Below are 24,231 nucleotides of genomic sequence, written 5' to 3'. Positions count from 1 at the left end.
ACAGAGAAGGAAGGAAGGAAGGAAGGAAGGAAGGAAGGAAGGAAGGAAGGAAGGAAGGAAGGAAGGAAGGAAGGAAGGAAGGAAGGAAGGAAAGAAGCAGAAAGAAAAAGAAAAAAATATTCTCCCACTTTTAGAAATGAATTTTTTTATTTCAATGAACAAGCATTTATTTTCTCTCCCTCCAACCTTCACCCCTCCCACTGGGAAAAAAGTAAAGCAAAGAAAAAAGAAAATACCTGTAACAAATATGCATAGTTAAACAAAACAAATTAGGACACTGGCCATGTCCCCAAATACAAGTCTCATTCTGCCTATCAAGTCAATCACCTCTCTCAGGAAGTAGATAACATTCTTCTTCACTGATCCTCTGGAATCAAGTTTGATTATTGCCTGGTCATTTCAAAAGTATTCATCAGTTCAATGTTAGTGTTACTTAGAATAACACTGGAATCAGCTGATTGTTAAGTTTTCAGTGTGAGCCTTTGTATAACATCAGAAATTAGCAAAGGCTGAACAAATCAGCGCTTAATTAATTAATTTATTGTTGTTGTTGATTGTCTAGAATTAAGAAGTGATGTAGAAAATGGTAATAATGCAGGTTAAGCTTAAAAATGTGTTTTGCATTTTCATAGAGTCTACTGTTAAACATTTATTAGCATACCTCTGATGTTACTGTATAAATTGCCCTGGTTTTACCCACTTCATTCTACATACAAATCTTCCTAGGGTTTCCTAAAACTGTCCATTTCATAATTTCTTATAGTACAATAATATTCAATTACATTCAGATATCATACTTTATTCACCCATTTCCCAATTGATGGATACCCCTTAATTTTCCAATTATTTTTTCACCCTAAAAAAAGACTGATTATAAATATCTTCAAAATATTGGTCCTTCCCCCCTTTTATTTCTTTGGAGTATAGGCCTAGTAATGATATTGCTGCATCAAATTGGGATATGTACCATTTAGTATCTTTTGGGACATAGTTCCAAATTGTTTCTAAAATGGCTGGACCAATTCACTGTTCCATTAATAGTATGTTAATTTGTTTGTTTTCCCTAAATTCAAAAATTTCCTAAATTCCATAAATTTAAAAAAAAGAGTAGCAATTATAATTTTAGACAAGGCTATAGTAATTAAAAGAGATAAACAGAGGAATTATATTATGCTTAAAGGTATCCTAGGTGATAAATTAAAATTAATATTCAACATATCTGTATGTATGTATATTTGTATATGCATGTATGTACATGTACATAGAGATATATTTAATATTGATTTTAATTATACGATATAATTAATACTAATATCTTATGATCGATAAAATAATTTATAATATATTATACATTTTATATTAGTATAATCTATTAATAACATTATTGTGTAATATATAACAATTATGCATAATTATGTTTTATATATAGCCATACATATTATATGTACCTCAAATGGCATAGCATCTAAATACTTAAAGGAAAAGCTAAATTAGTTACATAAAGCACTAAACAATAAAATTATTATAGGAGACCTCAATGTAACTCTTTTAGACATAGATAAATCTAACCAAAAATAAATAATAAGGAAATTAAGTACCTAGGTGGTATAGTGGATAGAGTACAGGGCCTAGAGTCAGGAAAACTCATCTTCCTGAGTTCAAATCTGGCCTCAGACACTTGGCTGGGTGACCCTGAGAAAGTCACTTAACCCTGTTTGCCTCAGTCTCTTCATCTGTAAAAAGAACTGGAGAATGAAATGGTAAACTACTCCAGAATATTTGCCAAGAAAACCCAAAATGGGTTAACAAAGATTTAGACACTCCTGAAAACAACTGAACAACAAGAAGATATCTCTGGTGATTATTGAATGAGAACAGAAATTATGGATTATAGAATGTTATAGAATATATATATACATGTAATTTAGGAATTATCAGCAGTTGTCATATGTACATGGCATATTTACAGAAATGACACAATTGGCCACTTTTCATAAAACAATTTATGCAAATCATTTTCTTGGTTTTATTATAATCAACAACATTAATAACTGCAATTTTATTATGGTATACAAACAAATCTTAAACTTCCAATGAAAATAACATAAATAATCAATAAATGCCATTTAGAATCACTTAATTGCATCATAGAAACACAAACATAAAAAGAAAGTTTGAGGTCTTCTGGTCCAACCTCCTCATTTTATAGTTAAGGAAATGGAAGATCAGAGGCTTGAAGTGACTTTCCTAATGTGACACAAGAAGTAAGTGGCAGAACCAAGACTTGAACTTATTTCCTCTGATTCCAAATCACTGTCATTGTATCATATTGCTTTCCAAAAACAAAGGAGGAGGGAAAAGGGTGAATTTACCACTCTGTTTCCCTACCCCATCCCTCCAAATCTGTCTGCCAACCCTAGGAAGCTCCTTCATGAGAGAGAGAGGGGAGAGACCCAAAATGGGCACTGTAGATTGGTACTCCAGTATTTGATTACCAGAGTCTTCCTGGAAGTCATATCCACATGGAGGTGTTATGGGCTCAAGTCTCACCCAATGCAGGGTGGAGTTAATGGGAGGATGTCAGATCCACCTTGCTTTCTGCCTTTGGATATGCACCTGGCTTTTGAGGAGAGAGAGATGAGTTTTCATTTGGAGAGACACAGAAGCAATGAAGTGGTGGGGGGAGGACGGAGAAGAATCAGGGAATTATTCTTTGAAGCCCAGGATGTGAAGGAGCCAGCTCATACATGTGGTAGGAACTGCTAGGAATGAAGTACCATGAAGTAAATGAAATTGTCACATCGAATCAAGGCAAAGGCAAAAGATCCAGTTAAAACAAGAGATTATTGCGGAAGCAATTCTGTCTAAATTAATTTGGGGGATAATTTTCAAATTCTTAAAAAATATGTTCTTTGGCAAAAAGGGCTAATGGTGCAAATTAAATGTACAAGCATTGGCATTCTTATTGAGCATTGAAGACATCTTTGGAATTGGCATCCACAAAGGCACACCTGGTTTAGGATCACAAAGGCCATCTCCCCTCTCCTCAAATAATTCTTACCTTTCTTGTAGCCATAAAATGAATGAACTCTATCAGTAATGAAAATTTAGCAATTCAGTGTTTTTCTTAATTTTCATATATCAAAAATGATACCTTGAATTGACTATCTGTATTGTTTCCCCTCTATCTGTCACTGATATCCACCAGGTGTTCATTATGTAATGGATTTTCTTAATAAAATCTCTGCCTAAAGCATCAGGGTAGAAGATTTGGCAAAACCTAACTTTTGGCGCTGCTTCTTTCTTTCTCTTTCTCTATCCACTTTCTTTTCCTAATTCATGTCAAGCTACTCCTAGTTTCTTGAAACTGTCTTGGTCTTTACTACACAGGTGTAGTACATGCTCTAGAATTATTTGTCCTTTGTTTTCAAAGAGGACCAATGACCTCACAGGGTGATATCTTGACTTGTGCAGGAATGGGATTTAAGTGAGGCAGAGTGGCCAAAGTCATTAGCCTCCCTTTCTTCCAGATTCATCCAAATCCAGTGGCAGCTCACAAGTCAAGATGACTGGTGATGGCTTGGGATTTGGGATACAGAGGATGATCTTGGCTTATCCGATATATGACCAAGCTTTAAGCACTCCATAGGGCTTGCTTCAGTAGTCTTCATAGTAGTTGGAACAAATTGTTCTCATCTGTCCAGTTCACTGGGGGCAGTCTTCACATGCTTGAGACAGACATTTCTCTAACTCACCCGTGAGTTTGAATGTCAGTTATCAGTTACCTTCAACTTAGTTTAGCTTGCTGTACATGCTTTAGCTTTTTGAAGCCACAGGTAAGAGTTGGATGAGAGGTAGATACCAAAGATGAATGGGCAGCCCTGAAAAGGGTTCAGCAAGCCCTCACATCAGAGACACTAGTCGTCCCTGAATGGCTCATAGAACCCATGCTCTAGAAAGATTATTAAATTTTCAGTGTGATCATTTACACCTCAGAAATGGGCAAATCTACAAATCAGAGCTTGATTTAATATTTTGTTGATTGTCTAAACTTGAGAAAGTGATGGAGAAAATGTTAATAATACTGACTAAATTTAAAAGTGTGTCATGAATATATTTTCTTTTTTGGAGAATTGTTTGTTAACATTTACCAACACCCCCCCTTGTTTGCATACCCAGACTCACTGTCCTTCACTCATCTTGGTAGGTTCCTGTTCTGTCACCTCCCACTAGTGGGAGCAAATCTGAATTCCCTATATTGCTCTTGCTTTTATTGACTTTCATTGGAAATTTTTCTTTAAAAAAAAAAAAAGATATAGTCATACCAAAATCATACTTTAAATTTTTCAAGATTCTTTGAAGCTTTGAAATTATCCTTTGATCCTATGATTCAGTTTATTTTTAATGACAGATATGGGCTGAAGACAGTTTTGTTTGTCAACATCAATGACTTTTGCTTCTGAAAAGCCTATTTAACTTTCTATGTGCTTGAGTATGTGTCTTTGGGCATACTGTGGATGATGGACAGACAGACAGACAGAGAGAAAGAGAGACAGGTAGACAAGTAAATAGACAGGATAGATAGACAGACAGACAGACAGACGGACGGATGGATGGATGGATGGATAGATGGGTAGGTGGGGAGATAGATAGACAGAGGTAGACAGACATAGAGATTAGATGATAGATCGATGGATAGATAGATAGATAGATAGATAGATAGATAGATAGATAGATAGATAGATAGATAAATGAATAGATCAGATGGATGGATGGATGGATGGATGGATAGGTGGGTAGGTATATAGAGGTATATAGGTAGACAGACATAGAGATTAGATGATAGATAGATGGATAGACAGATAGAGAGATAGAGAGATGGATAGATAGGTGATGGATAGATAGATAGATAGATAGATAGATAGATAGATAGATAGACTGATTGATGAATAGATTAAATGGATGGATGGATGGATGAATAGATGGGTAGATGAGTAGGTAGATAGACAGAGGTAGACAGACATAGAGATTAGATGACAGATGGATAGATAGATAGATAGATAGATAAATGAATAGATTAGATGGATAGATGGATGGATGGATGGATGGATGGATGGATGGATGGATGGATAGATGGATGGATGGATAGATGGGTAGGTAGATAGAGGTAGACAGACATAGAGATTGATGATAGATGGATAGATGGGTAGGTAGGCAGACAGAGGTAGACAGAGATTAGATGATAGATAGATGGATAGATAGATATAGAGAGATGAACTGACAGACCGAGAGCTAGCTAGATGGATAGATAGAAAGATAGATATAATAATGACAGATATAATATAATACACTTCTCAACGCTGGAGAAGATTAGAACCCAGGCTTTGACCAAGAATATCATACATTTGAGGATTGAAAGATGCGGTGAGAAGAACTGGGGGTAAAATTCAGGTACTCCCACATTCAGACCTTTCTTTCCCTTTGGTCTTATGCTGCTTCCAAGCCTGCTCCCAGCGGTCGGTGAATCCCTGGAATGGGGTGGGGTTGCCTAAGGAGGATGTTCCCTCCTGTCTCCCTCAGACCTTCACCCCTGTGTGCATCCCTCCCCCACCCCTCCAGGCACCCTCACACAGCCAGTCCTTTGTTTCCCGGGTCTGGGCCCCGCAATAAAAGCTCGGGGCCTGCGCCTCTGCTCCTGGGTGCAGGTTGGACTCTCACCTCCACACCCCAGTGTGTCCCAGTCCCTCCCTCCCTGCTGGGTCCCAGGGCTGCCTCCCTCCCCAGATCCAGGTGCAAGGCAGGCTGTAAAAGCCCTCCTAAGTCCCAGCTTCCCGGCTGTTACTATGGCTACAGCGACCGTCCCCTGCAGATCGGTTTCCCTAAGAGACTGGTTACAATTTAACATCCCCACCCACATTAGCCCTGATTAAGAGAATCAATAAGATAACACAGGCCACTGGGCCCTCCCTGGGCCGCTCGTCCCTCCCTCCCTTCCTCCCTCCGGGCTGGCCCCGCACTCCGGCTGCCTCAGTTCTCCTCTCGGCTTCGGGGTCCGTCCCCAGTCTATGTGCCCAACCAGCAGGCGGGGAGATGGTCAGTGTAAACATGCCGATAGGGGCCAGTGTGGACAACCCTTATGGTGAGTACGTCCCAGGGCCGGCCGCCATCTTCCCTTCACAGCCTTCCCTGGGCAAGCTTCCCTCTGGGGGTGGGCAGGGCGAGTGGCTGCCTTTCCCGTCTTCCTCTCGGGGTCTTGGGAGCCTGAAGAGGGGCCCAGGGCGGCAGGTGGTGCTGCACGAGGGGCAGGAGGAGGCCGGTGGCCCGCGCCTGGGAGAGGCCAGCACAAAGCAGTTGGCAGGAAGGCGGGCTCTGTGGGGCTGGCCCTGGGCCGGGGGACCAATGGTGGCCACCGGACCCAAGTCGTGCCTGGCCCGGGTGACCCCAGATCGCCCCCGGCCAGAAACAGGTGCTCCAGTTGTGGCTTTCCCGTCCCGGGCCTGGGGCCGTCCCTGTTGGGCCTCCTAATCCGTGCAGTGAGGCTGGAGCATGGGCACGGCTCTGGAGTCCGTCAGGGTGAGGGATGTGCCGCTGCGTGGCCCCAGGCTTCTGGGCCCCCAAACCTGGGTCCCACTTCTAGACCTGGGGACGACTCCAGAGGTCATTCAGTCTGACCTAATTTTCTAGATCAGGAAACTGAGGCCTGGAGAAAGGAACCACTTTGCCCTCGGTCATAGCAACTGAGCACTGTGTTTTCCTTGGACTGAACAACTTTTCTTTCTTTTTCTTTTTAAAAACCTTTGCCTTCTGCCTTGGAATCAATACTATGTACTGGTTTTAAGGTAGAAGAGGGGTAAGGGCTGGGCAATGGGGTTAAATGACTTGTCCAGGGTCACACAGCTGGGAAGTGTCTGAGGCCAGATTTGAACCTCCCATCTCTGGGCCTGGCTCTCAATCTACTGAGCCACCCAGCTGCCCCCGAACAGCTTTTCTTATAATGTTATAAAGTGTTAGAGCTTAAAGAACCGTTTTTATGAAGAATATTAAAATTTGAAAGGACCCCCAAGGATAGAATGCTGAGAATTGGAAGGGACCTTAGAACATGGAGTGTCAGATGTGGAAGGGACTTTAGAACATAGACTGCTGAAAACCAGGAGGGCATTTAGAACAGAGAACTTTAATACAGAGAGGAACTCCAGGTATCATCTAGTGCAGTGATGGGCAAACTTTTTAAAGAGGGGGCCAAAGGAAAGGAAATGTTCATCTGTCAGTCTGTTTCTAAGACAACTCTTTCGAAGTTCCATTGTATTGTATCCTACTCATTGTATTCGTCAGATTAGGAATAATATCACAGGACCAGATAGAACATTTCAGGCCCCCCCACACACACACATCTGGCCGGTAGGCTGTAGTTTGCCCATCACTGATCTAGTTCAATCAATTGTCTTCAAGGAGGAAACTGAGACCTAGAACTCACCAAGTCTTGGACAACTTCTAGGACTGGAACCCAGGTCTGTGGATCCCCGATTCCTGAAATCACGGAAGGGAGAGAAGTGAGAGGGAGATGGGAAGAGGGCTAATTTGAGCAAAGCTGATGTTTTGCATGTGGCTTCATCCCCCACCCCCTCTGGGACCATGTGGGGCTTTGGTCTGCAGGCTCCATCCACCAGCCAAAGCCCCCAGCCGAGAGGCTTGTTAAAATACAAACACCTGAACGTCCTAGCGACTGGCTTTTCCTGACCCCCCTTCTGCTTTAAGGCTCACAGCCTGGAGCACCCTGTAGAGTTTGGCAGGAAGCTGCTCAGTCGGGACCAGAAGATGGGTCACCTGATTCCAGACTGGTCTTGCATTTTCTCCCCCATCCCCACCCCCAATCCTACTAGAGGTGTTACCCAGTTATCTTCTCTATTCTCTGGGTCCAACTGATAAAGGAGGTGTCAGATGGTTGGTATTTAAGCTGAGAATGTCCCAGAAGCCCATCAAGCAATTTCACAGAACTTTTAGAAATGTTTGCATAGACTGAGAATCTCTAGAGACAGTACATTAAAAAATGGCATCAAAGGTTTCATCGAGAGAACACATAATCTTGGATGGGGAGCTGCTTTAAGAGCTCAGAAAACCAGGTTTGAGTCCCATCTCTGCCTCGGACACACATTAAAACGGAGCAGATTGCTTAAACTCTCAAGGCGAGTCTAGACAGCTCTCACTCTAACTCTTCTGTCTTATAGAGGAGGTGTTGTTGACCTGCATTGACAGAAGGAGCTTTTCTCACCAGGAGTTCCCCACAGTAATGAAATCACAGGTCTGGTTCCTATCACTATCCCTGTGTGTAATTGGAAAGAAATGGATGGGTCTTGTGTCTAAGGAAGTCCAAGCCTAAAGGCTGCCCTTAAGGATCTCTGAATTGTTAAAAGATCCATAAGAAAGCCTCTTACCCGTGGGAGTACCAGACTGAGAAAACAAGAATTGTGGAGGATCCGCAGGTGTGAATAGGTTGTAGAACCCACTCCTGGAGGGAGAATATAGTAAAGGATCGTTCAAGGACAAATTGTTTGAGCTCAAAGCACCCTCAGAAGAAGGGACCCCAAAATATTTATTTTTAAAAATCAATTAAATGTTCTGTAGGTTCAAGCCACTATTCTAGGGGCTGAGCACACTCAGATAAAAGTCCGAGGGTCCCTGACCCCAGACAGCTTAGCTTCTGCTGCTGTGGGAGGGATACAACATTTAGACATATATGCAGAAAAGCAAAACCATTGCCAACTCTGGTCATTTCTACCACATCTCTGGAAGCTGCCCCTTTCTCTCTTTTCATGTCCATAACTCAGATCACCCTACCTTGTCTCTTTCCATTCCAACAGATTCTTTACCCAACTGCCCAAGTGTTTTTCTTTAAGGGACCATGCCATTCCCCAACTCAATAAACTATAGTGGCCTCCTGTTGATTGTAGTTTCAAATATCATTTCATAGTTATCTAACTATATTTTGCATGTGTTATAATTCCTGTAATTATTAGCATATTGACACATTTGTAATTTACGAATAGGTATATCAATCAATCAATCGATATTTATTAAGGGGAAGTGATGTGGCTCAGTAGCTAGAGAGCCAGACCTGGAGATGGGAGGTTCTGGGTTCAAGTCTGGTCTCAGACACTTCTTAGCTGTGCGACCCTAAACAAGTCATTCAATCCCAATTGCCTAGCACTTTCTTCTGATCTGCCTTGGAACTGATTGATTCTGAGGCAGAAATTAAGGATTTTTAAAATAAATAAATAGACATCTATTAAGTGCCAGAAACTATGCTAAGCATTGATAATATAAAAAGTAGCAAAAGACAGTCCTTATCCTCAAGCAATTTACAATCGAATGGGGAAGAAAACATGCAAATGAATATATACAGAAAACTTGCAGGGTAAATAGGAAATGATTAACAAAGGGAAGGCACTAGAATTAAGAGGGGTTGGAAAAGACTTTCTAGAAAAGATAGGATTTAAGTTTAAAGGGAACCAGTGAAGTCAGTAGTTGGAGTTGAGGAGGGAGAGCATTCCAGGCATAAGGGACAGTCATTGAAAATGCCTGAAAATGAGAAATGAAATGTCTTGTTCATGGAACAGCCAGAGGCTCCAGTGTCTTTGGACTGAAGAGTACCTGGCAGAAAGTAAGGTGTGAGAAGACCAGAAAGGTAAGAGAGGGCTAGGTTAGGAAAGGCTTGGAATATCAAACGTGTGTGTGTGTGTGTGTGTGTGTGTGTGTGTGTGTGTGTTTGTATTTGATCCTGAAGGCAATAGGGAGCCACTGGAGGTTATTGAGTGTATGTATGGGATAGGAGGAATGAGAGGTAACAAGACCAGAATGGAGCTTTAGGAAAATCACTTTGTTTGTTGAATGAAGGAAGGATTAGAGTAGGGAGAGGCTAACGGCAGGCAGACCCACCAGCAGGCTATTGCAATAGTCCAGACATGAGGTGATGAGGACCTGTTCTAGAGTGGTGGCAGTGTTAGAAGAGAGAAAAAGGTCTCTAGAAGAGATGTTGCAAAAATGAAATCAAGAGGACTTGGTAAGAGATTGGATGGGAGGAGGAGTAGTGAAGACATATGTAATATTATTTACATTTGGGGGTACATGAATGTATCCATATTGCGGATACGTGCTTAAATATTTTTTTACTGATAGAAGTGTTCAGTAAAAGGGTTTGGAAGCCAGGACTCGCTTCTCTAGAACCTAGAGAACCCCACTCAAGCCAGAATTGGGGCTCGGGCTAAAAAAGCCATATACTATGTCCTACTCAAAGCTTTGAAGTTGGCCTCTGAAAGGCAGAAACTTCTTTCCCCTTTCAGAGAAAGGTTGATTAAAATCTAAGTTTGCATGTAAGTGATCCTTTCACAAACTGTCAGAGTTCAAAAAAAGCCTTGAGCATAGGCTATCAGAAATGAGTATTCTATGGACTATGGGCATTCCATATCTGGGCAGCAGATCCATGAAGCTAGGCAGGCATTAAGTGGTGCAGGAGATAGAATGCTGGTCCTCGAGGCATGAAAATCCGAGTTCAAGATCTGAGCAGGAAGGGACCATTAAGGTCAGCTAGTCCCAAACCCTCATTTCATAGATGAGCAACCAAGACCAAAAAAAAAAAAAAAAAAAGGCTAAATGACTTTCTTAGAGTAAATATTTGAGGCAGGATTTGAACTTAGATCTTCCTGAATACAAATCCAGCACTCTGGATTTAGTAAATATAGTACTTAATAAATGCTTTATCTAATTTCTCTGTGTGTGTCTCAGCATCTATATCTAACTATCTATCTAATCTATCTATCCATCCAGCCAACTATCCATCTATCTATCCATCTATCTATCTATCTATCTATCTATCTATCTATCTATCTATCTATCTATCCATCCATCCATCCGTTTATCTGGCTGCCTATCCATCAGTCTGTTTGTCCATATGTCCATCTATCTATCCATCTCATGCATGCTGCCTCTCTAGTTCTAGTTCTCTGGTAATAGCAAAGGAGAGATGAGGACAGAGGGCTCTAGGAAAGCGTGAGAGAGGAAAGGTCATTTTTTCCTGGGTTAGCAGGGAAAAGGAGTAGTATCAGAGAAGGCTTCATGGAGGGGGTGATATTTCACCTCAGAGGTAAAAGAGGAGAGAGTTTTCAATAAGTGGAGATAAGGCAGAAGTTCCGTGCTTTTTCACAAATAGGGGTTAATTGAGGCAGATTCATAGAGATGGGATGGCAGGGCGATATTGGAAAACAGCCAGTAGTTCCAATTAGTTCAACTATCTATAGGGTGTCCCAAAAATCTTAGTGAAGCCTTAATCCTTAATATCTTAAAATTGCACTAAATAAGACTTTCGGGATACCCTGTAGAGAATTACTTAAAATAATGCAGAAAAGGTAGCTGGAGTTGAAAGAGGGCTGGCTTTGGAGTCTTTGGAGAGGTCATGTCACCACCTGTCCCTCAGTTTATTTTTCTGCAAAGGGAGGCTTCTGTGGTCCCTTCCAGTTCTACTTCTATAAACTTACCCGTCTGTATTTATGTATTTATTTGTGTGTTTATTTTTGTCTTGCCTTTTGTCTTAGTATCAATTCTAATACCGAAGAGCAACAAGAACTAGGTAATTGGGGTTAAGTGACTTGTCCAGGATCAAACAGCTAGAAAGTATCTGAGGCCAGATCTGAAATCACGACCTCCCATCTCTAGGCCTTGCTTTCTATCCACTGAGCCACCCAGCTGTCCCCCTCATTTGAGTTTGTGAGGCTTATTAATTATTTGTCCTTTGGCTAGCTTGCTAGCTATGTGACCTTAGACTAGTCACACACACAAAAATCTCTATCTGCTTCAATTTCCTCAATAGTAAACTGGGGAAAATAATAGCACCTCCTTCAGGGATTGTTATAAAAATCAAATGAGATAATACTTGTAAAGCCCTTAGCACAGTGTCTGGTACGTAGTAGGCACTATATAAATTTCCCTTCCTTCTCCCTTTAATCTGTAAAAAGAAAAGGAATGCCATCTGCTCTAGCTATTCTTATAGGATTGTTTTCAGAAGTAGAAGAAAAAGTGGAAATAAGAACTCACATCTTTATGACATTTCATGATTTCAAAAACTCTCTCCTTCCCACGTTGGGAGAGAGGTTGTATAAGCAATATTATGCTCGTTGTTTGGATGGGGTAACTAAGGGGCTCAAAAAGGTTTGGTAACTTGCCCAAAGCCACATAGCTAGTGGATGGTGGAACTTGATCTTTTTTTTTTTAAAAACTAAATTGTATTCTTTAAACTAATTAGGATCTGAGGGTCTCCTAGGATAGGGTCTGTGCCAGTTTCATTTCCAGACAGGCCCATGATTAGGAGGGAGCCCAGGGCTGGCAGAAGACCCATAAGTCTAGAGCTGAAAGGGGCCTTACAGGTCATCTAATCCAACATCCCCATATTGCAGAGGAGGAGCATCAAGGAAGTCAGGAGAAGGCTGAAGCCCGTAGCCTTCTAAGTGCGGCCCAGCCAGGTCTTCCCTCCCTTGTCTCCCCAGGTTACTCTGCTGGGTAAACACCCGCCCACAGTACAGACTGGCCACTGTTTGAGCCCCTGTCTGCAACCTGGTCTGCCAAGTCTGGGGCCACTAGGGTGGGGATGACCTGCCAGGCCCCAGGAAAGGGGAGCCTGCTGGGCAACAGCAGTCATAGAGGAGGGAGTTAGAATAGGGGCCATTTTAAAGTTATCCAAACATTCTCTGGTAGGAGACAAGGAAATACGGAGAAATTAGTTTGTGTTAGAGAAGAGCTAGTGGCATGCTCCTTGGCCTGTAATGGAACAGGAGAAAATTGTGGAGTAGATAAGAGACAAAGTACATTTTATGAGCTTCTACTTGTTCCCATCTTCTTTAAAGTCTTCCCCTCCCTACCCTCTCTCTTATAGAAGAATCCTGTAATATCAGAAGACCTCAGAACATAGAATATCAGAACTGGAAGGGACAAATTAGAACAAAGAAGACAGAATGTGTCTCTGTCTATCCCCTGGAATGTCATATTTTAATGAAGGACCCAAGGACAGTAAAGCTATACAAAGATTTTTTTTTTTTTAGGGCAAGTGAGTAACTCAGTGGATAGAATACTAGGCTTTGAATCAGGAGGACCTAAGCGGAAACCTGACCTTAGTCACTTACTAGCTGGATGACCCAAAGCAAGTGACTTAACCTGTTTACCTCAGTTTCCTCCTCTGTAAAATGAGCTAGAGAAATGGCAAACCACTCCAGTATCTTTGTCCCACAAAAATCCAAATAGGTCACAAAGAATCAAACATCATCAACAACAACAAAGAATTTTTAGCTAGAGGTTCTCTGGGAGTAGCATGGGAAATATTAGATATTTCTAAGACTTTCTTCCTAGAACTAGTAAAATTTCCTGTAGCCAACTTGAGGAAGAGGTTCTAATCTCTTTATTTTTTCTCTATTCTCTTTAAATGTAGCCTCCCTTAACAGAAATGTAGGAATAATTGCCCCTCCTCATCCATCTCCCCCCAGTTGTGACTCCCTCCTCCTCTGCTTTGAGTGTCTCTCCAAATTATTAGAGACTTCAACCAAAACACAATAGCCTCTTCTTTCTCCATCATCCTTCTCACCATATAACCTTCCCACTTTTTCCATTCATGCTTTTTTTGCTGACATTTTATTCCAGTTCTCTTTAAAAATTCCTCATTTATAATGTGTAGCAACTCCATTCCCCTTGTCTGCGTGATATTCATTTTTTATTATTCAGAAACTATATTGTTCACTGACTTTGGGGGGTCTTTAAAACAACTTTGGAATGCTATAATTCTTCTAGAATATTTTTATTAATAACTTTTGTTTTTACATTACCATTATTGAATTCATTCCTTGACCCTTCCCTGCCCAACTGGGCTAAGCGTTCCTTGTAAGCACCCCCTGAAAAATCAGTCTGCACAATCCCTCTCATTAGGCTACCTAGGCTGTAGGACCAGAGCTCCCAGCATGCCACACTTTTAGATGACTTGCCCTAGTTTAAACCCTTTGTCCATTCTTTGACCAGTTATAGCCTACATCAATAGCACATCTGCAACTCCATGAGGCTTCAGTTCTACTATCTGTGGCCAGACTGAATGGGAAAGGAATTTTTTTTTGCCACCTAGTGGGATGGGGAAGAATAGTATGCTCCTGTGAGACATAAGAGCTTTAAGGTTTGGAAATGCTATACGTTTTCTCTTTTGATCCTCACAACAACCTGTGAGCTAGGTGCTATTTTTACTCTATTAGTAATTTATGGGGAGAGGAGCAGCTAGGTGAGTGGATAGAGAATCAGGCCTGGAGACGGGACATCCTGGGTTCAAATCTGGCCTTGGATATTGACCTTGGGCAAGTCATTTAACCCCAGTTGCCTAGCCCTTACTGCTCTTCTGCACTGGAACTTATACTGAGGTTGATTCCAAGACAGAAGGCAAGAGTTCCAAAAAATAATAATAGGGGAAAGGGAATAATGATTTATACAGCACCTGCTATGTGGGTGGGAGGGTACTAAGTGCTTTACAAATATAACATCATTTGATCTTTACAACAACACTTCAACATTCATCCCCATTTTACAGATGTGGAAACTGAGGGAAACAGGAATTAGGTGACTTGCCCTAGTCATACAGTTAGGAAGTGTTTGAGGCTGGAATGGAACTCAGGTTTCCTCATGAGTCCAGGATTTTGGCCATTGCACCATCTAGCATTATTATTATGAACTGATCTTATAGATGAAGAAAATGAAGCAGCAAAGTCTTAAGTGACTTGCCCAAGGTCACACAACTAAATGTCTGAGGTAGGATTCAACTCCAGATCCCTAAGCACTGTGCTATAAGAAGAGGAAAGAAAGCAAAATGAAGGATATAGGGAATAGGAAAAAAATCAATTTGGAGGTTGAGAGTAGAAGGAGGTATCTCCAGTCTAAGGCAAGACCAGCTATTTGTTGAGAGTGAATCTTGAAACCAATATGTCTGGGACAGAACATAGACTAGTTAGAAGGGACCTTAGCAACTACCTCGTCCATTCTGTTCATGTTATGGAAGTAGAAAGTAAGGCCTAAGAGAAGACAATTGACTTAGCCAAGGTCACATAATGAATCAGCAGATCAAAAACTAGAATCTGCCTCTTCACTCCCTGTCTAATGTGGTTTCCACTAGATAGCCTATTTGTTCATCAGTCATGAAAATGGAGAGATCTAACCCTACCTCTTTAAGGTGCTACTCCCATGTTTGAGTGGATGGAGGGGATTCCTTGTTTTCAGTATTCTCTAAGCAAGCCTTTCTTATCAAGCTGTCAATTAAGGAATGTTTATCAAAGCCCAAGTCCTTGAGCATACAAAGACAAAAATGGAAAAAAGTCTCTACCCCCAAGGAGTTTATATTCTGTGCAATGAAGCCTAATCTTTTTTTTTTTTTCTGTGATAGCAGAACTCTCCCATCTATCTCCTTTATCTTTAATCTATGTGTCTACTGGCTGCTTCTTTGCTGCTTAAAAGCATGCCCTTGTCTCCCCATCCTTGAAGAACTCTCACTTGACCTGTCCATTTCCCACCAGCTACTATCCAGGATCCCCTCCCTTTTGTGGTTGGAGTCCTTAGGAAGGCCCTGTGCAATGAGGGTTTCCACTTCTTTTCCTATCACTCTCTTCTTAACTTTGTTTTGATCAGGCTTCTGACCTCATCATTCAACCTAAACTTCTCTCTCAGAAATTCTAATCTCTTAAATATCAGATCTAATGGGCCTTTTCTCAGTATTCATCCACTTTGACCTCTCCCCATTCTTTGATACTGTAGATCAGTATCTCTTCTCCTTGAAACCTTTTATATATAGGTTTTTGTGATTAGTTCTCACCTGGTTCTCCAACCTGTCTGACTGCCCATTCTTAGTCTTCTCTGCTGAATCTTTATCTATATCATGCCTGCTAACCATGAATTTTACTTGGTGATCTCAATGGCTTCCAATTCCCCCCAACCCAATCTTCTTTGCTTTCTAATTTCCATGTCACTGTCAATATTCTCTCAGTCACTGGCATTCATTACTTGGTGTCATTCTTAACTCCTCATTCTTTCTTTTTTAAAACTCTTCCCATTTTAGAATCAATATTGTGTATTGGTCCTAAGGCAGAAGAGGGGTCAGGGCTAGGCAATGGGGGTTAAGTGACTTGCCCAGGGTCACACAGCTAAGAAGTGTCTGAGGTCAAATTTGAGCCTAGGACCTCCCATCTCTAGGCCTGGCTCTCAATCCACTGAGCTACCCAGGTGCCCCCTTAATTCCTCATTCTTTGTAGCCCATCAGATGTCAGATCCTGTTGTTTCTACCTTGATGATATCTCTTGTTTATGCCCTCTTCTCTCCCCTGACATTGTCACATCCTGGTGCAGTTCTCATTATCTTACACAATAGCCTGCTGTTAGATCTTCCTACCTCAAGGCTTTCTCCACTACAATCCATCCTCCCCTCAGCTGTTAAGTTGATCTTAAAATATAGGTTTGACCATGTCATCCTCCCTATTCATTCAACTCCAATGGTTCCCTCCTCTAGGATCAATCAAAGAAAATCTTCTGTTTGGCTTTGAAAGACGTCTATAACCTGGTCCTTTCCTGTCATTCTAACCTTCTTACACTTTACTCTCCTCTGTGTCCTCTGCAATCAAGGGACATTGGCCTTTTTGTTATTCCTTGCACAAAACACTCCATCTCCTGCCTCCATTTTTACTGACTGTCCTCCATGCCTAGAGTGCTCTCCCTCCTCACCTCTACCTCTCTGCTTCTTGATTTCCTTCAAGCCTCAGCTAAAGGCTCCCCTTCTGAAAGAATCCTTTCCTCATCCTCCTTAATCTCTTAGAACTTTCCTTCTAAGACTACCCCCAATTTATTCCATATATGTCTTGTTTGTACATAGGTTTTTGCCAATCATCTCCCTGCTAGACTGTAAGCTCCTGGAGCTCAGGGACTAGGTTTTGTTTTTCTTGTGCTTACACAGTTCTGATCACATAGGAGATGCTTAATAAATGACAGTTGACTGACTAACTGGTGTTTCTTAAGTTGCTTTGGGTATTGTCAATAGAAAAGGTATTTTTTTTTCTATAAAAATTTTTATTCTTCCTCACCTAATTTCACAGAGATCAGGAAATGCTTTTATAGAACCAAGAATTTGATTTGATCACCACTTAGAAATGTCATATAACCAAAGAGAAGAAGAATACAGGCAATTCCAGCCTTGAATGTTGTAAAATTAGTTCCAAAGGAAAATTTTTAAAGTGGGCAAAAGAATGATGATGGAATTTTGCAAATTTGCACTAGAGTTTGGTTATACTATATCGGTCAAGATGATGTTATGTGGCTTTGCTTGCATAGGCAATTACATAATTTCAGACTTCATAAAATCAGAAGAGACCTCAGAGGCTAACTAGTCTAACCCATAACAGAAAAGGAATTCCCACTCCACCCAAAAAATGGTCATCATGTCTCTATTTGAAGACCTCCAAGAAGGCAGTCTCCTACCATCTCTATAGACAGGCCATTTTACTTCTGGATGCCTGAAGTGTACCTTGGCATCAAGCCTACATTTGCCTCTTGGCAACTTCCAGTCCTCATTCCTGGGGCTGCCCCCAGAGCCAAACAGAACAAATCTAATCCTTTCTCCACAGGATAAGTGGGAGGGAGAAAAGATAAATGCTTGATATTTGAAGAAAGAACAAAAAAGAAAATCAGAGAATCACTACAGAGAAATAAACGATAGCTAATATGGTCCCATGGCTAATTAGGTGGTACAGTGGATAGAATGTTATGCCTGGAGTCAGGAAGGCCTGAGTTCAAATTTGGCCTCGGATACTTTTTGGCTATATAATCATGGACAAGTCACTTAACCCTGTTTTCCTTGGTTTCCTCATCTGCAAAACGAGCTGGAGAAGGAAATGTCAAACCACTCCATTGTCCCTGGCAAGGAAATCCCAAATGGGATCACAGAGAGCTGGATAGGACTAAAACAACTGAACAGAAATGTGTGCCCTCTGAGTCTTCTCCAGACTAAACATTCCTTCTACTAATGCTCATTTGACACAAACTTAAGGTCCTTCACCATAGTGGTTATGACTCTTTTCTGGATAGTTTCACTAAGTGACAAAGTGGCTTAGAGTATTGGGCTCAGATTCAGAAAAACCTGAGTTCATGGAGAAATTCCATGTGAACTGGAACGACCTTCAATAATTGATGCAGAGTGAAAGGAGCAGAACCAGGAGAACATTATACACAGAGGCTGATACACTGTGGTAAAACCGAATGTAACGGACTTCTCTACTAGCAGGACAATTCTGAGGGACTTATAAGAAAGAATACTATCCACATCTGTGGGAGTAGAAACACAGAAGAAAAACAACTGCTTGAACACATGGGTTGATGGGAATATGACTGGGGATATAGACTCTAAATGAGCACCCTAGTCTAAATATCAATAATATGGAAGTAGGTCTTGAAAAAAAAAAAAGCAAACAAAAAAACCTGAGTTCAAATCCAGTCTCAGACACATTAGCTCTGTTACCCTGGGCAAATCATTTAACCTTCCTCAGCCTTTGTTTCCTCATCTGTAAAATGAAGGATAATAGTAGACTTACCTCTCAGGGGTGTTATGAGGGCAAAATCAGACAATTTTTGTAAAACACCTTTTAAACCTTAAAGTGATATATAAATATTAGTTGTTATTATTATTATTCATGTCCTTAAATTACAGTGCCCCTAATTGAATGTGGTGTTCTCTTTATTTTTATCATATCCTTTCATCTGCATTCCCACTCCAACAGTTCTTTCTCTGAAGATGGATAGCATTCTTTGCCCTAAGTCCCCCAGAATTGTCCTGAATCATTGTATTGCTGATAGTAGCTAAATCTATCACATTCCACAAGATTGTTGTTATTCTTTACAATATTTTCCTGGTTCCAAACAGTATTTTAGAGGAGATCTGATGATTGAAGGTAATATTTCAGGGCAGCTAAGTGGCACAGTGGATAGAGTTCCAGGCCTGGAGTCTTGAGGACCTCAGCCACTTCCTAGCTGTGTGACCCTGGGCAAGACACTTAGCATTTGCCTAACCCTTGCCCTTCTGTTTCAGAGGGAGGGGCGGGGGGGGGGGGGGAGAGAGAGAGAGAGAGAGAGAGAGAGAGAGAGAGAGAGAGAAAGATTTCATTGGGTGGATAAGGAGCATTATAAGTTCAAGGCACATAGGAAAACAAATGGGGCCACAGCCCAAGAGGAGAATCAATGTATCAATGTGATGGGGGTCAGGAGAAAAGAGGTATTTCAACTAAACTCAAAGTGTATTCATCTCTGGTATACAGTTGTTGAGTAAGTCCATTTTTAGTGAGGTTCAGAGTGCAGAGGGATGGGAAAGTATGTGGCTGACGCATCACAAGGAGGGAGGAAAGTTTGTAAAATCTCAGCTGTGCTGGCCTGGGGTTTCCTTTCTAATTCTTTATGGGCCTACCTTCTAGAGAAGTCAGATAGTGGGTGTGTTTCTCTTGGTCACCATGCTCTGGAACTAGGACACAGGTCTGAGTATTGATAACCTTCTTTAAAATTTGCAATTTGCCTTAGGACTACATGGTTTGACCTTCTGCAACTTTGTTTCTCTCTTGACAGCATGGAAAATTGCCCAACAATGAGAATCTTTCAAGACAATCTTTTATAACAATTATCTCCCAAGACTATATATATCCCATATACATGTAAATATGCACACATACATATATAAACATGTATGTGTGTTTGTATGTGTGTATATGCACAACATCCATCCATTCATCCATCCATCCATCTATCCATCCATCCATATATTATGGGTTTTGTTTTTTGTTTTGTTTTGTTTTTTAAGGAAAGCTTTTCAACAAAGTAAGCCCTGGGGGAGAGGGTGGTAGCTAGGTATCTGTGTCTCAGTGGATTGAGAGCCAGGTCTAGAGATGGGATGTCCTGAGTTCAAATTTGACTTCAGACACTTATTTAATATGTGACCTTGGGCAAGTCACTTTACCCCATTGCCTAGCCCCATAGTCCTCATTCTAAAATAGAGAGAGAGAGAGAGAAAGCTAGCTCTGATGAGTTAGATTTTTCTACATGGTCAACATGTGCTACATACAAGAGCTCAATGGCTTCTTCTTAATTGGGTTTCCCATAGGCTAATCAGTACCATAATATTAAGAGAGTAGGAGACCTTGGCTCTGCAATGATAATTGATAAAGCAGGATCCTGAACTAATCATTATTACATTAAGGAAGATGGCTGAGAACAGCATGGACAAATCAAACCATCAAACGTTATTGAAGCTCCTGCTCTGGGACAGGCACTGTACCAAACCTTGGTGTAGTGGACAGAGTTTTGGATTTAGAGTCAGGAGAAGCTGCCTATGGCATTTATGAACTACAAGACCACAGGCAAATCATTTAATCTCTCTGCACCTCAGTTTCCACATTTATAAAATGGAGATGGTAGGAACCTAGCCTTAGAACTAGAAGTCTCGAGGTGAACGTTGGAGGTCCAACTCTTTCATTTTATAAATGAAAGACGAAAGAAATTATTATTTTATAGATGAAAGAAAACTGAAACCCAGAGAGATTAAGTAATGTGTTCGGCCTGAAACAGGTATAATAAATAGCAGAGAGATGACCATGATGATGATAAAAGCAGTCCTTCTGAATCCAAAGTCAATGCTCTGTCCACTTTAATTTAAAGGTTTTTTATTTTCCCAATTCCATGTAATAATAATAATTTTCAACATGTTTTCCAAAATTATGAGATCCAAACCATCTCCTTCCACTTCCATCCCCCACTCAGAAATGGTTATTGACTTTAATAATACCTGGTGTACTTACCTTACAAGGTTAATGTGAATCAATGAGCTAATATGTAGAAAGCTCTTTTTTAAAAGTTCTTTAAACTCTTACCCTCTGTCTTAGGATCAATACTAAATATTGATTCCAAGGTAGGAGAACTTACTGTCCTTACTGGGCTAGGCCAGTGATGGCAAACCTATGACATGCATGCCAGCACTGACACACGTAGCCATTTTCAGTGACACACAGCCACATGTGGCCACATACAGAGAAGTACGGGGCCCTGTGCCGAGGATGAAACATTTGCTGTAGTGTAGTGTAGACACTCTGTGCACTATAGATGACAATTCTACCTATATTAATTTACCTATTTTGGTTTATTAAATACAGTTATATGTTACAATTATGCATTTTGTTATTTAAACTATAAATATTGTGAAACTATGATTTTTTTTTCTCAAAGTGACACACCACCTGAGTTATGCTCTGTTTTTTGGTGAATTTTGACACACCACACTCAAAAGGTTGCCCATCACTGGGCTAGACAGTGGGGATTAAGTGACTTGCCCAAGGTCACATAGCTAGGAAGTGTGTGAGATCAGATTTGAACCCAGGACCTCCTGACTTCAGGCCTGGTGCTCTAACCATTGGGCAACCTACTTGTCCTGCAGAAAACCCTTTAAAGTGTTGTCTAAGTGGCAGCTAATTATAATTATGGACCTGGGAAAACTGGAAAAGCTCTGAATTGTGCTGAGATATCATTTGCATCTGGACTGTGATGATTAGTCAATAGGGGTTTATCCAAACCTTCACTGGGAGGATCCTGCCATACCTTGCCTTGGGGGAGCTGGACTGGTAGCATTCTCTGGAGCGTGATTTGTAAGAAGGTCTGCCCTAAGACCTGGGATGGAACCTGCCCTACAATTCAGGGCAGAGACTATGTCAAGCTTGTGATTGGTGAAAGAGTGGGTGGGAATGGTAGGCTTTCTGTGTCTGTGATTGGTTCACAAGGTAATTGATCAACTTTGGGGCGTAGCCTACCCTGTGACTGGATAGAAACTGAAGCTATTCTTGTCTGGGAATTCCTAACTCTTGGCCGGGAGCCAGGTGGTATTGCCAGCCCTGTCCACTAGGAGGAGACCAGACACCTGGCAATGAGCAGGTAGCCTAGAAGCAATGGGGGTGGGTATGTGGTAGGAGGCTGGGCAGGCTCGGCCCTATTGGTTACCCATTCTCTCTCCTGACTTGCTATCTCTCCTCCGCTGAAGAAGGCATGCAGAATATTCATGCACCCGCCAGCCTGGGCTATCTTCCTTTGCTTAAGTGTTCTCCTTCCTTGCTAGGGAAGCTGAGTCCTGCCCTGGGACAGAGTTGTGGAGCCACCAGGGAAAAGGTGGAAAATCCTGGAGAATATTCCAGTGGAGACCGTCAGAGCTGGAAGGAATCTTAGAGACCTTCTAAACCTAGCCTTTGTATTAAAACGAAAGAAACTGAAGTCCAGGACTGAGCTAATGTACATTTTGTCCATATATTCCCACAGGAGTCAATAGGACTGAAACCCAGGAGGGGTCTTTGCTACTGAGGCAGCTTGGCCACCTCTGAACCCAGCATTGGGGAATGAAAGGGGGGAGAGAGTGAAGGAGTTCACCTCCCTCTAGGCTAGGCTTCAGGGTCCCTTCCAATAGGTTAATTCCCTGTGTTGGCACTGAATGGAGCCTGGCCACTGGCTGCCCTAAAATCTCATTGTGACTGGCATTAAGGGATTAGATTAGCCTGCTGGTTGGCCTGCCCAACCTCCTTGGGTTCCCTGGATGACTGGGTCTAGCTATTCACAGAGCTGGATGGGACCTTAGAGATCTTCTAACCCAAACCTCAGGTTTGAGGTAGGTTAGTATCAGGGAGGACATCCCACAGAGGATGATGTCCCTCCTGCTCCCTGGAGTCCTAGAAGCTGTAAGAGGATGTCAGATATCGGCTCAGTTGTCTTCCAGGGACCACAAGGTACAATTGTTCCCCTTGTAGGGTGGGAGGGAGATAGAAAGTGTGCCAAGGGGAGCAAGTTTTAGTGAAAGAAGGGCTGGATTGGGAGTCAGAGGGTTTGGATTCATATCTTAGTCCTGTTATTAGCTGTTGGATCAGAAACAAATTATTTCTCTTTTCTGAGCCTCATTTTCCTTTTCTGTGAAGTTAGGAAGTTGGACTAGATCCCTTCCAGTTCTAGAGTCTATGAACATGGATTTCGAGTCTGGGAACTGTAGCATTGAGACTATGTTAAGCCTGGATTCTTTATTTCTTCCCTCTTTCCAACTTCCTCCTTCCAGTTGCCACTTAATTTTCTTCAATTCAGGAGCTCCTAGTCACCCCACCTCCATCCCCCAGGGAACTGGTAAATAGTTAGATGGATGTTCTAAGTCAGACATGGAGCTCTTCAGGAAAATGAGGGGAATAGGGCCTGGAAGTTCTCTTAATTCAGGGTTTCACAACCTGGACTCTGAAGTTATTATAAAATATTTTGATACCTCTACTTCAGTGGAATTGCTTTCCTTTGTAACCCTATATGTTTTATTTTATGCATTTAAAAGCATCATTCTGAGAAGGCATCCACAGGCTTCTTCAGCTGTCAAAAGGGTCAGAGACACAAATGAGTTTAAGAATCTTTGTCCTAATTAATCACATTTCATTTTATTTGCCTCAGAAATGACTTGTAGGGGAGCTGATAGAAAAAGAATAATCTTGGGTTCTTCAGTCCCATCAAACATTAGGAACATCCTAAGGGCCAATAAAAAGAACTTTTGATGGAAAGTTAGGAGACCTGAGTTTGAGCCCCAGTTCTGCCTGCTGAGGACCTTGCCAGCTCCATCAGTTGAACTCAGCAAATATTTGTTAATTGACTGATTGAGAATATGACCTCAGGAGGCCCTCTGTTTACCTCTGAGTAGATTTGTACACATATGTTTGTGCCCGTTTTCATATATACATATTCAGGGGTGACTGTAGCACAAGTTTGACCATTTAACCCCCTGCCCCCCCCCCCATTCAATCACTTCTCGCATTTCTCTATTGCCTCCAGGGTCAAATATAAAATATTTTTTCTGACATTTAAAGGCCCCCATAGCCTGGCCCCTTCCTGACATTTTAGTCTTCTTATACTGCTTACACTGACCTTCCCCCAACTCCCATCCTCCTTCCCCTACCTATCACATACTCTTTATTCCCAGGGCCACTGACCTCCTGACTCAATCACTGTGATGTTCTAGCTCTCAAATGCAAACGTTTTCTTTCTCTCTCTCTCTCTCTCCCTCCCTCCTCTTCCTTCCTTCCTTCCTTCCTTCCTTCCTTCCTTCCTTCCTTCCTTCCTTCCTTCCTTCCTTCCTTCCTTCCTTCCTTCC

The 24,231-nt window shown here is 41.6% G+C and overlaps 1 long non-coding RNA gene across 1 annotated transcript in view; it reads right to left on the bottom strand.

Moving 5' to 3' along the window:
* The window catches only part of LOC123237119, a 48,056-nt gene that overhangs the window by 12,745 nt on the left and 11,080 nt on the right, over positions 1-24,231 (bottom strand). Inside the window, exon 2 of the long non-coding RNA XR_006505453.1 lies at positions 7,475-7,527. This is a non-coding gene — a long non-coding RNA (uncharacterized LOC123237119). The remainder of the gene's footprint in view (positions 1-7,474; positions 7,528-24,231) is intronic.

This window comes from Gracilinanus agilis, chromosome 2 (genome assembly GCF_016433145.1).
Source record: "Gracilinanus agilis isolate LMUSP501 chromosome 2, AgileGrace, whole genome shotgun sequence".
Taxonomy (NCBI): domain Eukaryota; kingdom Metazoa; phylum Chordata; class Mammalia; order Didelphimorphia; family Didelphidae; genus Gracilinanus; species Gracilinanus agilis.
This window is presented reverse-complemented; position numbering and strand designations above follow the sequence as displayed.